We start from the raw sequence: 17,652 nt of genomic DNA, 5'->3' as shown, positions 1-17,652 counted from the left end.
TTCCTGAAAGGGCAGGTTTTCCATCACTCTTGAGTTGGAGCTTTTATTAATAGACCTGCTTTGTGGCTGTAACAGGGCTTTTACACCTGAATGTTGTGCTCAGTCTGTGAGCCTTTAACCCTCACCTTCCTTTCTTTTTAGATCTCTCGAAATCCACTCATCTTCTTTAGCTCTCCTGGCAGCTGCACAGCGAGGAGCCAGGAGGAGCCCGGAGAGATGCTCCCACCTCCCCAAGCCCTTCCTCGGGGCAGAGCCAGGAGGCACCGCTCACCTTTGTGACCCTCACCCACCTCTGCGCAAGGACCGCGCAGGAAGGGAAGGGGAGAAAACACAGGCTTCCTTCAAAACGTCCCCAGGGCTGGACGCTCAGGGAGCAGCTGTGGGGCCACCAGGAACCGTGCAGAGGCTGCGTGAGGGCTGGGACCGACAGAGCAAACTCATTCCCTCTCGGCACAGCAGGTCCCCGCGGAGCCCAGCGCATCCCTGCGCTCCCCGGGAGCCCCGGAGGGCTCAGCTGGAGCCGCCTCCGTGTTAACCGAGCTCCCCAGACCTAACAAACCCTGCTGACAGCACCACCACCCTGCAGAGCATCCTCCACAAGCCTGCGGGTACCTGCCCCAGGTGCCGGCTCTCTCGATTGAAACACCCGCTCCTTCTCCTCGCACCCGCTCAGCTGATTGGAATCAGTTTCTCATCGATTTGGAGTCCATTGAAAACTTTGTCAGAGACCAGATTTTCTGTCTGTTTGCAGTGAATAACCCCAGGGAGGCAGAGCAGAGTAGGGACAAGTTCTGTGAGGCTGATTTGCAAGAAGGTGGTCTTTTATTTGGTGTTAATTGTACTATTTACCTCTAAACCACTACCTGTGCTGAGCATCCTGCCTCCTGTGCTCCCTGTTTGGGGATGCTGAGGATTAATTAGTGTTTAGGCAGCATTTTGTGTGCTTATTACTGGTATTATTATTATTATTATATCACCACTGCTATTACACTTTTGCAATCTAAAGCCACTGTTGTGCTTTAAAAAAAATGCATTCTGAAATAGCTACAGAGTTCAGCTCAATAATTCATTAGAGAAATAAGCTAATGAAGGGCTGGTTAGTGAAATAATCCCTAGGTTTGGTTCTAAGCTTTGTCTTTCCAGTGCTCTGACTTCTAAGGGTTTTCTTCTCAGCATGAACTCATTTAAGATTTTAAATTAATTACTTGCTACACTAAAAATTAAACTCCTTATGAGCTTTAGTGCCCTCCCATATTTTGCACAGACACTGCTGAAATAAATAAGGCATTTCCAAGAGGCAAGTAAACATTCTGCATGAAGGAAAGGAGTGGGGTTTTTTCTCCTGGTTAGTTAAAGACAGGACTTAGGCTGCAAATTGCCAGCAGTGATTCAGTGAGCAGAGGGATGGCACCAGCAGCACCGGGCATTCCAAGCTGCTCACCCCCAAGATCTGCAAGCAGTGTGTAAAAACAAGCAAAAGGGCATTTTGATCCTTTATGTGAACAAAACAATGCAAATTGGTGAGACTAATAAGCCCAGAAACATTACAAGGTGAATACCTTTTATGTTCCTGAAAATCTTCTATGTTTATTTGTCTAATACAATGGAAATAGAGCATCAAAGGCCCTTTGATTTAAAAGTGCTTTCTTGAAGTCAGCCAGCACAATAATAACAATTAGACCAAATTGTTCCATTATGACCCTAATAGCAGCATTGTCACAGCACAGAACATCTCTACAGCCTCTTGCCTGAGTTGTTGGTGATGTGAAAGCAGAAATGAATCCAAAGGAAGTGAGAATGGAGGCAGAAGAGAAAAAATAATGAAATGAAAAAGGTCCCCAATGGCTCCACACACTGGCAGTGCATCCAGAGCTGCAGCAGGATCTAAGAGTTTATGCTGAACCTGAAACTCAGGCTTTATCATCTGAAAGATTAAAGGAAATTCAGGGAAGAGCCAGCACCTGTTCACAGCATTGGCCCCAAACCACATTAAGCCAAGGGATGGTTTTCAAACTAATTCAAATCCAAGACACCATGCAGAAAGTCAGGGATATTCCTATTCCAGATTCCAGTCCTAACACTGTGCCCTTACAGATCTTTCTCTGGGGACACTGGACCCAGCAGCACTGGGGACCCAGCTCAAACTTGTAAGAGCACAGGAACATCTCTGCCCTCTTTCCTCACCACCCTCAGCTTCCAAGCCACCATCAAGAAATCCCTCCTCCTCCTCCTCTTGGAAGAGGCACAAGAAAATCTACAGAGCACAGAGGAAAAGCTGGTGGAGGCTCCATAGAGGCCATCCCAGACAGGAGAGCATTGGGCAGGCAACTGGTGGGCAGCTGCCCACAGACAAGGCAACAAGCTCTTCATTTTTAAAACCTTTGCCACAATCATTTCCCCCTCTTTTTGAAGGCTGCCTAGCAGAGCACACAGCAAATGAAGCACCTTCTCAGCCATCACAGGGACCAACATTTTCAGTTCTCCCTTTTTGCAGGTTTTTAGCCACACTTTCCCCAAGGGCAGTTTGCTTTCCATGCAAATTCTTACAGATGCTCTTATGCTTAATTATTTAATTTGAGAAGCCTTTGTCATCTTGCAGGGAATATTCTTGCTTGGCTGCTCACATTGTACAGATTAGACAGAACCTGCATTTTGAGGATATTTTCTTTTTTAACCATTTGTGCTTTCTAAAATAATTTACATTGACTTTTCTACTCACATGTATTTGAACTAGCATAGTTAAATGAAAGTAGGACCCTAGCACTACTTTCCCAACAAACAGCCTTTAAGAAAACTTCAGTATCAGGGGAAATATCTCTAGTTTGGTGGGGTTTTTTAAGCAAATCAAAATGCTTTTTTCTGCCTGAAAATCTTACAAGTGAAATCTGATTAAAAAGAATTGTGTAATTCCCAAGCTGGGGAAAATCAGAAAAACAAGCCCAGCAAACCTTGTATTGCTTAATGCCTGAAAAATAAAGATGGTTTTAACCACCAGCTTCGGGCTGCTCACCCAGGTAGCAGATTCCCCTTTGTCTGCCACACGCTTTGCAACTTCCCAACCTCCTTTATCCATTTGCTCCCTCCATCACCCTCCTGCTCCCTGCCTGGCCCCTCTGGTCGTTCCCAGGAGATGCCAATCAGCTGGTCAGAGGCGACTGTAACTACACTAATTACCGTGTATTATTACAGTGTGTTAAAGCTCTAACAGACACAAGTGTCCCCTCTCCGCGGTGCCAGGGGCTGCAGTGCCACCTCTGCTTCCCAAAGCAGGGATCTAAAAATTTGGATCAGCTTAGTCCCAGCCATGAAAAGCACAGTCCCAGATCACACTCAGTTAGTTAGCATTTAGATAGGCTGGGACGGGGGTCTATACAATAGGCATCAAAGCTGAACTCTTGGTGCAGTGAGAGGGATTAATTTCTTTAACCAACATGCCTGATCTGGCCTATCTCATTACCCGGCCTTGTCAGTGTCGATGTTGGATTTGATTGAAGATTATACCATTTAGGCCTTTCCCCTGTTTTCCACAGAAATCAGGCCCATTGAATTGCACATTCTTCCATGGGCCCCTGTCAATACTCAGTGGCCTGAGCCTCTAATTCTGCTTCATTTAAACTTCATCAACTTTTCCAATCAAGTGGAAGGATCTGAAATAGGCTCTGTAAGCAGAAAGGCCCTTTTTTCCTTTTGTCAGATAATTTATTCTGTTTTCTCTTTCTCTTCCCCCACCTCTTTCTCTTTTTCTTCTTTTCGCTCCCTTTCCCTGATGCTGAAAATGAGATTACAGTATTTAAATGACTATGATAATCAATCGGGGGACCCTGAGCCGAGATTGAGGTTAATTTTTCTTAGCAGAACAAAGAAGCGTGATGCCATCAGGGATTTGAAGGTGCAATCTGTGTTTCATGCTTGTATTCCTCACCCCCCCACACCCTGAAACTGCAGTTTGAGGAGTCTTTTCTTGTTCCTAACTAGGCAGTTGCTGTGATTTTGAACAGAGGCAACCCCTAGGAGAGAAGAAATGTAATTTGGGGCTGGTAACCAGCTAACTGCCTTCAATCAACAATTTTAATAGGGAAAAAATTCACTTTAATGGAGTGACTGCAGATCTAATGCAAGTGCTATTGTTACCTTATTTATTTTTAAATATACAGGGAATCATTTCCATGATAGCATTTCAGTGCTAAAAGTAGCCCCTCACAACCCTGCACAGCAGAGTTGTGAACTTTTAACCAAATACCCCTTTAATCCAGCCAACTCATTCTACTTATCAACTTTCTTGGCTGCCTGGAAAAAAAAAAGTCGAGTCTTTTGCCCTGATTTTGCTAATCAGAAAATGGAATCACTTCTGTTCATCTTAAAGCCCGCACTGAAATAGCTTGTTAAGTCTTTAGATGATGTATTTTTGGCTGTAAGATGCCAGCTTTCACTCACCTGGATCTCTCCCCTACCCTCCTCAGGAAGAGAGAAAGAGAAAAATAAGCATTTCTTTGCTTCCATCCTAGCTGTCTTGTCAGTGCTGTTTTACATGCTGCCACCCAATGTTATCTTTTATTTGTGTCAGGAGAGAGGATTTGACAAGTTCAGTATACAATGTTCATTTGGCAAGGCAAATTTTTCATACCAATTTTGAGTAGAAAATGAAACCATCTTTCAACCCAACGAGCAACATCATTTTTGGACAGACTTATTATGAGAAGAAGAATTGCAAAACTTTATTTCCCTGCATGATCTAAAAAAAACAACACCACCAAAAACAAACAAAAAAGACACCAAACAAAACACAAACCCTGGAAATGAGACATTTAAATTAAAAAAAAAATCAATACATGTATGAATGTTTGAGGCCATCAGTTTGGTTTAGAAATAAAAAACCAGCAGCTGCTGTCAGGAGCTGTGGCCTCCTTTTTGTTAATCAGATGCTGCTGAAATTGGTTGCATCATAATGTAGCTTTGTTTCAAATCTTTTAAGCTGCCAGAAGATGGGGAAAGGCAGACAGACTTCAGAAGTTTGTCAGTGTTCTCCAAGCAAAACAGCCATTAGTCACCCACAGGTAGGCTGAGGTTTGCAAAAATGCCCCCAGCCTGAGCAAGGTGGGGACTGGGGCCATTTTGGAGAGTTCTGGGTGCTTCACCTCCCTCCAGAATCCTGAATGTAACTTCTGGCAGTACTAAATGCTCTGAATAATTCAATTAATGGAAAAAAAAACAACCTCATCCTAAATGGAGCTGTCCCATAGGTGTCAGAAGTTACGTGGGTACAGCAGCTGCCTCAGGGGTGAGATTTCTGGCTTGGACAGCCCCCCAGCACAGGGGGCTTCTGGGCCATGACAAGGACCTGCTGGTGAACTCCATAGCAAGGACCTGGGACAGTTAAATAACTCTTGTCTAAGGAAGACCATGCATTGAAAAGGGCTGTCAAACCTTCACCAGATGACAAGTTCATTTTAGCCCCCAGGACCTCTGCAAGGCTGGGAGGTGCACCCTGAGAGCCACACAGGGCTGGATATCCTCTGTGTTCCACAAGCCAACAAGAAACCTCAGCCAGTGGTGGGATTTGGGGACACTCTTTAAAGCCCCAACTACCACCCTCTGTGAATTTTACCCCCGACAAAAGCAGCAGCAGCCCCAAGATGCCTGTTTGGCCCCACAGACTCAGAAGAAGCTGCAATTGTCTCAGGAAGGGGTTTGCTCTGACATTCTTCTCTCTTGAAGCAAATGTTGACTCACCATGGGGGAATTAAAACTCCATTAGACATTGTCACATTGAAGAGCAGACCCCATTACAGCGGTCGAGCTGCAATTAATTGCTTTCCTCAGATATTACTTGATTCTGGGAAGGCACAGATAGATGGGAAGGACAAGACTGATCTAAACAATAATTTCCTAAAATAACACAATCTAAATCAACTAATGAAGTGATTACATAGTTATTAAACTAAATATAAAGAAGGGTCGAAAGAAAATATTTGGTGTAGAACAATTTAGAAAAAACAGTAGAGTTAATACCATTCTGGTTAGACTCATCATGAGGCAATCAGCATTTTTTTTTAAGGATGGATGCTGGTTTAGCAGCTTAATTATATTTCATGCAAATACTTGCCACTCAGAGTGTCCCAATCTTCTGCTTTTGTTTGGTCTGCTGTTCATGCTGCTTAACTTTTCAACACCTAGATGGAAAAGGCCACTGCAGGTTTAGGGATTTTTTTTTTTAACTGAAGTTGATGTTGGGTTAGGAAATATAGAGCAAAATAACCATAAAAAGAGATTCACTCCCATGCAGGTGCCATGGGGGCCCCAAGAGCTGTGCAGCCTCCCCCCAGCCTCCTGCCTGGACAGGGAGCAGATCCAGCCACCTCCCACAAAGCTTTTCTGTGCAAAGCTCATTCCCTTCTATTATCAGGTTGAGAAAGTATTTGGCTTCAGGAGAATAAATAACTAGGCCTTATAAGTCATTAAAAATGTATTACAAGAAAAATACAGTGCAGCTATAAATAGAAAACAAAACAACTCCTCTATAAACTTTTACAATTACTGTTACTCAGACTATTCATCACAGTCTGGTTTTAAGTGAGTTTAGCATCCATGATCTCCAGAGGCTGCTCTCCCTGGAAGCTGCAGTTCTCCTCCTGGGGCACTGACAGGGAGCTGGTCCCCAGGAGCCTCCCCCAGATTTGGTGATGAGCATGTGGGGACAGTAGGTCCAGCCTGTGACTTGCTCAGTCTGCCTGAGCAGAGGGGAGCTGAGATGGGGGCAGAGGGGCTGCTCCAAAGTGGAACTTCCATAGAATCATAGAATACCAGGCTGGAAGGGACCTCAAGGATCATCTGGTCCAACCTTTCTAGGTTCTACTATAGTGTATGACATGGCTCAGCACCCTGTCAAGCTGAAACTTAAAACTGTCCAATGTGAGGGAATCTATCACTTCCCTTGGGAAACTATTTCAATGTTTGATTGTCCTCCTGGGGAAAAATTTACCTCTTGTGTCCAATCAGAATCTCCCCAGGAGCAACTTTTGTCTTTTCCATGTGAGTCCTTGTAAATAGGGAGTCTCCATCTTCTTTGTAGCCACCCTTTAACTACTGGAACATGGGAATAAGATCTCCCCAAAGCCTTCTTTTCACTCCCCCCCCCCCTTTTTTTTTTTTTTTAATGGAAATACTTTACTCATTTCTAATTCACTTATATGTGCCACAGTCTGACACGTAGCAGTTGCTTCCATTCCACCTCTCCCTGCAAACCTCCACAGATACAGATATTCACTTAATATGAGATGAACTCTACCTAGCAATACATTAATCATTCAGTGATATATCCTTACTGTTTTCCTTTTTGTTATTACTTAAACAGTAGTTCCTGTAGGTGAAGTCATGTATACTCAGTAATTTTTTAAACCTTTCCTGAGGGATATGCCCATCTTTTGGCAAAGCCAATGTTGTCTCCTCATTCTGCTCAGTGCTCCAACTAAAGTCAGGGCCAGTTTGCTTTCAGGGGTAAATAAGCTGCTCTTGGTGGTTTCAGACTTGAATGTTAAGAGTTTTAGTCCTCTGGTCTGATCTTTTTGTCATGTTAAAGTGGAAGAATTACCTGGCCAATATCCCCTGGTGCAACTTGGCAGCCAGCAGCACAGCATACATCTCCAACTTTCAGCTGGGTGATGTTAGAACTTGAAAAAAATCTAATTCTGTGGTCCTGACACAAAAACTCCACAGTAAAGTACTGGCAGTGCTTAAACTCCTGCAGCTAATAGGTTGCTCCAAGAGAAAGACTGGGCTGGCCTGGCTGGACAGTGATGAAGAATGAGAGCTGGCAGCACCCAGGTGTACTGAGGAGTCCCTGGTTACATATCCAGGTCAGGAAAAGTAGAGCACAGATCTAATGGTGAATTCTAATAGTCTGAGTTGTGGTTTCTTGGCAAGGAGGACATTTTGTGCAGCTGACAGCTTGAGTGTGATGTTTGCCTGAGTCTTCTGCTGGACACAAAAGAGCTGCTGCAGTGAGGTCCAGAATGAAAATGTTCTGTTCATTTGTGAGACTAGAAAACTATCCAGGGACTGGGAGCAAAGATCAGATCTCTCCAAGTGTGGGGATACTTAGGATCTGGGTTCACACTGTCCTGTTTGTTTCCATTAACGTGTTCCTGACTCAAGACTGGGGGAGAAGGTGAGAGATCTTTGTTTGCATTTAATTCCTGACTGAAATGTAGTGACTCAACCTAGTTGCAAAATAAGCCTGTGCACTGCAGTGGGAATCAGGCACACCTTGGTGGGAAGGAAAGCAAATTTGCTCCTCTGCTTGGACAGGCACCCTGGACTGCACTCCCAGGTGTGGAAACTGCTGGCTAAAGGTTCCTTAACAGTAAAGACCCATTGTCCTCATTTCTGAAAAAAATATGAAATTCAGCAAGAGATAATTAGAAAAAGCAACTTCCTTTTCATGAAGGGTCAGCCCTCATTTTGTTCCACCCTAAACTCACAAGAACCTCTTTCTAAAATGCTCCACCAGCCTCTCCCAGCTGGGGTCTCATTGCTCACCTCCCTCCTGCAAGGCTGTTAGTGTGCAGCAGTCCCTTGAATTTGGGAATTTAAAAAGTAATTCTAAATTGGGATGCTAGAAAATCTGTGATCCTATCTACCATGTCGATCCTATCAGATGGGGTTCTGTGCTTTCACTGCCTTGAAAACAAAAGGGAAGAAAGTTGAACACATGGTTTCCTGCACCAGAAAGGGCTTTGCTGTAAGAGGATATTGAGTTGTTTTATAAAGCCCAATATTACGCTTGAATTCTTCCTGCATAAGGAGAAAGGACATTGTTAAAGAGCCCTAAACATGGACCATAGTGGATCTTCTTTCTTCCAATCCCTTCAGTGGTGTTGTTTTTGGCTGTTAATGATTTGGTATTGTATTTATAAGCCAGCAGGGTAATCCAGAGAGCAGCAGGAGGGGCAGTTGCCTTAAATAAAGCTTTACAATGCTGCTAATTAAAATGATCCTTCCTCTCCCTGTGATGACTAATGAGACAGAAAGAAGAACTGGGGAGGGTTAATGAAAATGCTGCCATGAGATTCCCTGATTTTAATTGGTCTTTTTAATGTTTTAATCTCCTTTATGGTGTGGAGATGGAGAAATTTTCTTTCAACCTTTCTTCTCCCATGCCCACTAGGTTGGCAATGCCTGGCTTTTGAGATAGGAATTTCTACCTGTACATTAAGAGCCTGTAACTGGAAGTCTGAGACTGAGCCTAGCCTTGAGATGGAAGAAGCAATTTTGGACTTAACTGAGAACAGAAACAAGAAATGTGAAACCTGTTTTTAAACTAAAGCTTCCAAAACTCCAAGGGAGCTTTTGCACCCTGAGGCTAAGATCTATTGTGAAGGATTGGCACTGATGGTCAATAGTATTTAGAGCTTTAGGTCATGATGCTCTGTTAAATGCAATATTTATCCCCTGAGCATGTCACAGTTCACCTCAGATGTCAAGAATTCAATTAATATTCTGTTTAATAGAACACACCATGACCTAACCTTTTAATACTCTTAGTGTGTCTGAGCCCTCCTTATTAGTGTCACCCTCTAACTTTCTTTCTCAGCTGATGCATCTAACCAACTGGGATGGGGAAATTGGGAGCAAGGAGAGAGGGGAAAGAGATTTAAATTACTTTTGGAGCTCACTGTGAGGATTCAGCAGCTTTATCCCTTGTAAAACCCAGTTTGCAGGGGGTTGGCACACCTCACTTCTCCTATTTTTAAGGGGTTGACATCTTGCAAGTTTCAACTTTCTATCCAGTCAAAGCCATCAAAGGCACCATCACATTAGTCATGGTTTGAGCCCATCCAGTTTTTCATCAAAACACCATTGCCCTTGCCCCACAGCACAGACAATGTAGGGAACCATTCATACACTTGTGGGGTGAAATCTTTGCCTTAAATTTTGTCTGTGCACCATGATGGTGGGTGATAAGTACTTGGAAACGTTGCAATGTGCACTGCAGAAATTTCCCTGCATTGCATCTGAGAATTATTCTCTGGAAGTGAGATCCCTTGAATGCATCAAAGTTTTTCAGATCAAACTAGAAAAATCACAGGTCTCCTCCTGGCCTTCCATCCATGAGCAAACAGAGCTGCCTCCTGCCCCGTCACACACAGCAGCTCAACCCCACCAGTTTGGTGCTGAAACCAGAGGTGCAGAACCAGGCTTTGCTGTCCTCCTGGCATCTCTGGTGGGCTACAAAGAGAAAGCCATAAAACCCACAATAAATAGTGTGTTTTAGATCACATGAAAAAGGAGGCAGAGTTAGGAATCTGATGGTTTTCATATCTAGCTTTTTAAATTAATTTTTTTAATTCCTACTTGGGACCTGCTTCAGCCCAACACCTTTTACTGTAAGACCTGCTAAACAGTGATTAAAAATGAGCATTTTCAATTATTTAGTATCATGTAGCCTTTACATTTTGAGAAGTACTAAATAGCAAAGACCTTTTTTCAGGGGACCATATTTCCCTGAGTTGAGCCAGGCAGGCAGGATGGGGTTAGCACAGCAGAGAGCACCTGCCTGGTGCTGGGAGGGGGCCCCCACTATTACCACACCTCTGATTTCTGTAAGATTTGTTGGAAAGATCAACCAATAAATACAAAGCCAGTTCCACAGCTCCTTAGAGTGGGAGGAAGAACAGACATTGTGCCAGATATTTTTCCTGCAACTATATTCATTATTTATGCAGAGGAGAAGATATTTCAGGAAAACAGAGCTGAACCATGAGTGACAAGGTATCTTTGTGGAGCGTAGGGTGCAGGGAAATTGCACTGAGGTTGACAGCTTTTTAATGTAGAGTCTCTATTTCACTGAATTACTGCATGTTGGCATTTCACAAGTACAAGATGACCTATTTATTAGCTGTGAATCAAACAGAAATTACATGCTAAAAAATAAAAAAGTTGTATGTTTCTTCCAGCTGCTAAGAGGCTTCTCCCACAGAAATAATATATACAGAAAAGAAAACCTGCAAACAAAGAGTCATCAATCACAAGGCACTAAATTTCATGTCATAGGACCTATATTCATCTTGTAATATTGCCATCATATGTGCTTGTTCCCTTACATGTGATGTGCTATTAAATGTATGTGTGTCATAATACTTTTACATTTCACTATCCTTGTTCCACTTAGGCTCCCATCATCCTTTTCCCTTTTGAAGAGAAAATAACTGGCTTGGCAACTTGGCATGTATCCTAGAGCAACACAAAATGGCTCACTGAGATCCAGCTTCCCATATTCCCAGCTGACCTCTTCAGGCATGTCCCCCTCCATGTACAGGCTGGGGTCAGAGATGGCCCCAGTTTGGGGATGCCAGCGTGTCTAGTCCTGCCTCTCGGTACACACAGCACTTTTAGTTCTCAAAAATCCTAAACAAGCTTAAGCAAGAGCTGCCCCACATCACTTGCAGTGCAGGAAGCAGCAAGTAGGGATTTACCCCCAGCTTCCAATACAGAGAAACCAAAGGTTTATTTCATGGAAGAACTGAATATTAATGCACAGTAGAAACCAAGCCCTGTATATGAGGCACATGTCTGAGCCTGGAAGCAGGTGTCCCTTCATGGCTCCTCTTTGCCTTCCTGCTTGTCAACAGGCAGTGCCAGAACCTCAAGAGGAAGGTTGTTACCAGCTACCAAACTAAATACAAGGAACTACAAGGCCATGCATTTCCCTGAGGAAGGGCAAACGTGGGAGGAAAAGCTGCCAGAAGAGCCCAAGTAGTTGCCTTGTGCTTTGTCAGAGAGGCCAATGCCACATCTGAAGGAAATATCCTTACAAAGCACAGCTTGTCAACTGGAGAGTGAAAACTCAGCTTTCCCTGGGAACTTCACTATCTAGAATCCAAACAGGCCCAGAAAGAAAAACATTAAGATGTTGGATTTGCTAACTGGCATTCAAATGAAGGTGGAACAAGTTCCTGCCTTTTCTTTACTCATGTTCTTACATAAACAATTTAAGAGACAAGTTGCAGGAGCAAAAATCCAAGCCCAAACCTGGAGCAATGTTAAATACAGCTTTATGAACATATTTCATATACCTTTTAGCTCAGAAAGTAAATAACCTTATTTACTTTCCATTTTTCACTCCGAGCACCACAACCATCAATATGAAAAGCAATCCCACCACAAATAAGAGTCAAAGGCTGGAATGTGAAAGGGTGCAGAGAATTGTTGGAGAGAGACACAGACACATACAGAGTTGCTCAAGCATGCAAGAGGGTAGAAGTGAAAATCAGATGTACAAATTGATGCAGGCTACCAGCAGTCTGTAGACATGGAAATCTGCAGTATGACAGTGAGGAGTTGGCCTCATTTCCTCCCTTCCACAATCCCTCCTGTTCCCCCAGCCTCAGTGTCTCACTGCAGGGCCTGGATGTTGTTTTCTTGGCCAGAGCAGCAGGCTTTGTGGGAAAGATGAAATGATTGCTGACTCTTTTCTTCTCATTAAGTTGGTTTGCACTGTGGACCATTGAGGTTTCCTTGGCTTTGTGACTCGTGTACTCTGCTTTGAGAATCCCCAGCATTCATAAAAGTGAAGCCAGCTCAACCTCCACAACTCCATTACTTAGGAAAGCCCAGTATGATCTTTTACCACATGTGCATTGTTTTCCTTTTAAAAAAAAAAATAATAATAATTAAAAAAGAAACCCACCACTTGACTGTGTAGAAAGAAGATTGCTGCTAGGTTTATCTTTGGACCTACTGGTTATTGTACCCAAACCCATTCTGGACCAGCAGGCTCCGAAATCAGGGCTCCATTATACCCCAGCAACTATGGCCAACAGCACCAAACTCATCCTGATTTGCAACAACTTGACAGGCATTTGGCCCAGGTCCTGAAGAGGGCAATGAGCAATAACCTTCAGATACAGTTGTCATTTCTGCTAATCCATCCATGTGGAAGGGAAGGGGAGGGCAGTATTAAAAACTGCTGGTCCAGCAGAGGGAAATTAAGAGAAGGAACAATAATACAAAAAATTCCTGTTGACTTATCTGAAACCCAATAGCAGAGGCCAGTGGTGAACTCTGTAATTGCACCTTTGGCTCTGCCACTTTGCCCTTCTGAGACTGCAGAGCAATATCTTTCACCAACCTTAAATTCAAATCAGGTTTGCAATTCATCAGCATCACTTGGAGATATATATTATCCATATCATTTTCAGCCTTTTCAGTATAGTGCCTACTTCCTCACAATAACTGGATAAAGCATATTTTTAGATACGTGCTGGTCCAGGTACATTTGCAAGAGGAGCAAGGCAGTTCTTTCAGTGTTGCACATTCATTCCAAGTCAACTCATAGGATCTTTGGGGGGGGGAATATATATACATTAGGAATATTTAATTGACCACTTTGCTATTATGCCAATCCCTGTGTTGAATCCTGAATGGTAAAACTTCACATTACTTTTTTTTTGCTTGAATTACCCTCCTGCTCTTGCATATATACAAGCTACATGCTGTAATGCAAGACTCATACATTTGTCTTAGTAATTTATCTCATTTCCTTTGGAATGGTGTCCCTCAGTGGCTCAGAGAAAGTGGAGCGGTTGTTTTAATAGATTTGAGTTTTATCTGCCTCTCTATTTGCAGCAGGGCATAATAATAATAAATTATTATACTAATAAGTAGGTTGTGCAGAACGGACTACAGTGGTACCACTTCCCTCCCCCTCCAAAAAAGTAATTTATGGGTACATTCTTGTGACTTTAGGGGTGTAATAAATTATCAGGGTTCGTTTTTCCATCCAATTTGAGGCAGTGCAGCTGTGTTTTGCAAGCAATAAACTCTCTTGTTGTATTTCTTAGCTAAGCACTGAAAAACAGTGTGATTTTTTTCCTCCCTCCCTTCCCAATTATTGTTGCAACGCCTGGTAGCTTCTCTGTAGTTAAGGGTCTGCCAGTGCTTCTGTTATAAACCTCAATTTTCAGGGGCCTATAACTTTGCTCTTTTAAACCATCGAGGACTAGAACTCTGTGCACATCTCTGTCAATCTAGATGCTTTTTTAACTGAGAGAAAAAAAAAAAAGTACATTTTCAAGGAGCCCAGAACTCCCAAATTGGAGCTGTGTGGAAGTCAGAGACACATGGACACCAGTAGCTGGAAATGCTTGGATACCTTTTCAGCTCCTGAGAAGCCTACGAGTCCCTCTTATTTTTGACACATCTTGGGGCAGTATTTGGATTTTTATTCTATTTTTGACCCAGTGGACTGGAGGGGCAGCCCCATGGGCCACTTTGCTGCTGGAGGTTTGGTGATCAAGTCCAAGGCAGCCATTTGCAGAAGTTGTCCCCATTCAGGTGACTCCCTGCCCCAAGTGCTGGCCCAGCGTGCCCAAAACACAGAAGGTGTCAAGGAACCTGCAGCAATTCCCCTTTCCCAAGCTCCAGCCTGCAGCCTTAGCCAACTGTATTGACCTAAGTGCTGTCCCAGGGTCTCTGAATCCAGGGAGAGGCTGAGAGCCCTTGTGAACCTGGTTCCCATTCCCCACACCTGCCCTCTTTGCATTCAGCCCGGCATGAGCAAGGGGCAAAGAAGGGAAGGTGACAACCAGAAGCTATGATAGCAACACTAGAAATGCACCATTTCTCTACAGCAGCCTTGGAGACCCTGGGCTGGGAACTAGAGCAGACATTCAGCTCTGCCAGGAAAGGGTACATTCCTTCCCCTCTGAAAAAACCTTATTGAAGAGGGGGGGAGGAAATCCCACCTGATTTTCCAGTGCCACTTTGCACAATTACATCCTGCTTGTACTGCACAGGCACCAAATCCCTTGCAGGACTAGGGGGTAAAGCAAGAGTGGAGTAAAAATTACTCTGAATTTCCAGGGTACCCTTCAGGGGAGCATCGTGGCAGGGAAGGAGCAGCTCCCAGCCCTTTTGTGCAGGCTGCTTCTGCAGCCACTCTCACATCAGCCCAACGCTGCTGCTGAAGCAGCTTCTACGTGAGCAGCAATTAAGCTGGGAAGTCAGCCCCTTAATATTATCTTAACATAGTTCAGTATATTAAATGTAAAACAAGTCATAATTTTTAAAGGTACCTCAGCTTGCTGGAGTTTAAATGAAGGCAGCAGTAGGACTATCACAGCCATATGCAAATCACCTGCATTTTAAAGCTAACAATAGATTTTGCTTTATTGTTTTGGCATTTAACGAGTGGGAAAATAATAAATTAAGCCACATGGGGAATCCCTGGTGCTTTTACAAACTGAAGCAGTGCCCATTTGGAGCAAGAACATTCCCCATTTTTCTCCCTAGCTGCATTTCTCTTAACCCACCATCTTATTAAAGCTTATAGGGCAAAATTCTCCTCTCTTATTCCTCTGGCAGCTCTTAGTCCACATCCAGCTCTCCCTGCCTTCCTTGCTGTCTTTCATCCTGCAAGCTCTTTCTGCAGACAGGGAAGAGAAGAGTGAAAACTGGCTGAGCCATAGGGAGTCAGAAGGAAAATGTTGTCATTGTTTTAGGAGGGTTACAATAGCTATTAAAGCATGGACAGCTTTTTGTGCCTGTTGTAACAAGGGATGCAGTCGGCAGCTCCCAGTGCAAGGTGTATACGAGAGGCAGCTGCACTAGGCTCTGGTCAGCAGGATCCATGCAGGGAAGAGAACAGGGTCTCTGCAGCTGCCTGGAGTGCCACCAGGCTGGAATCATGGCTCGTGGAGAGATGTTTCCTTGGGGCTGTGTAGCCAAATAGAAGGATGAACCTCTCTGGCTTGATGCGTTTCTGAGTAGAGTGTTAGACTGTGTCATGCAGGACACAAGCAAAATAAAAGGGGGTTGTTTTTGTTTTAACTCACTCATCTCTTACTGATCAGAGCCCTGAGCTGAGAGCCAGGCTTGGCTGTGTGGCTGTTGGTCACCTCAGCCTGATTCAACATGCAGGTGTTGATCTTGCAAATGGCAACATTTAGCTCACTTAGCAGCTATAAAAGGCAGCTGAAAGCAGATCAGGTTAGGTCATGTTCACTCCTGAACACCATCCTAGACACACCTTGTCCAGGCCACGTTGTTTGCAAGTCACCCAAAGGAAGCTACACTGCTTCATTGCCCACACTGCTCCTGTGCATGAACAAGCACAGAGGTTCCTTGTGCAGACCAGGCACACGAGCACGTTCAACACATGTTTTCCTCCTGTGCTATCTGCAAGAAGCATCAATTATACATGGCCATGAATATATCCCTGTACCTATGCTCCCCCAGGAACACAGCATTACCAACACCAAAGGCTGCAACAGAAATCAGGAACCAAGGCAAACCAGCCAGCCTGAAGTGAACATGACACTGCAGCATTCAGTGGCAACAGAAAATTGCCAGGGAGAGTGAAAATTGAAACAAGACAAACAACAGGAATGCAGAGAAAACACTTTGAATGGAAACCTGGAAACCTCTGACAAGTTTGGAACATGCCTAGGGATAATTCATCAGCTTCCATCTCATGGCCCTGTACAATCTCTTAGATAAGTCCCTGCAGTCTTGCCACACACGTCTGTTTTCCACCAAATCTGCTGTTTGTCCTTTAGATGCAGTTAATCTGTTTTGTGTAACGTTTGCACTCACATACAGCCCATGTGGGGAACTTGTAGCTAGAAGGTTTGTGCAGCCCCCTGAATATACAAAGGGCTGCACAAGGATTATGGTTATTTTCATCATAATTCTCCAGCACTGCATATGTTTGAAGTCAGGGTTGTCTGGTGGCTGAACCAGACAAGCAGAACACAAGCAAAAGCCCAATTAGCTTCTTATCTCCAAAGCTCTTCCAAACACTAATGCATTAATCATTGTAAAACTAAGAGATGAGCATTGGTCTGTACTCCTAGCTCAGTTCAGTTGGGATGTAACTTGACTGACACAGAATTTCATGACAAATTTTGTCCAATTCATCCCCACTGTGCACCAGAGGAAACAGAAACAAAGGCAGAGCACCTCAGTGGCTACCCTGGACTCAGCCCACAATGTCCCTTTGGAAAACATGACCAGGTCTCAGCTCAGGAAGAAGCACATCCTGGGCTCAACATCTTGGGCTCAGGCCCAGCCAAGCATCAATCCTCCATGCGATGCTTTCTCTTACCCTGTTAGAAAACCCTGATGCTGCCTGAAAACATGAGAAGTCTCAAAGTGACACAGGAATAGACAGGGAAGGGCTAAACAGCAAAATAAGTGTTTGGTTCTGTAAGAGCTGCACAAGCACACAAAAGCAAACTGGCTCTGGGAAGAGCTTTTCAGATTCCTTGAATGTCGCTTTAAAAAATGGATTAAAATACAGATTCCCCCTATTATTTTTCAATAATAGAAGTGCAGCACAGAACAACTCACTAGTGCCACAAACTACTTTTTCATTTCTGTTTTTGTTTCATGCTTCAATATCTTCCTTCCAGCTGCTCATGTCTCCTTTCCCTTCTCCTCACTTTGATCTATTAGTTTTCCCCAGAAATGGGGTTTATAAATCATTGTAATGCAGCCCTGGGAAAGATGGTGCTTAGTGCAGGGAGAAATACATTGCAGCTAACAGCCACGGCAGGGAGGAAAACTCTCACCTCGTAGTGGGGCTTTGGCGACAGGTTACTGATGGGGCTGGGTTATTTTATGTCTGCATTTCTGCCATCAGGGGCAGGGGCCCCG

Source organism: Chaetura pelagica, unplaced genomic scaffold, assembly GCF_000747805.2.
Source record: "Chaetura pelagica isolate M959 unplaced genomic scaffold, ChaPel_1.0 scaffold405, whole genome shotgun sequence".
NCBI classification, from domain to species: domain Eukaryota; kingdom Metazoa; phylum Chordata; class Aves; order Apodiformes; family Apodidae; genus Chaetura; species Chaetura pelagica.
This window is presented reverse-complemented; position numbering follows the sequence as displayed.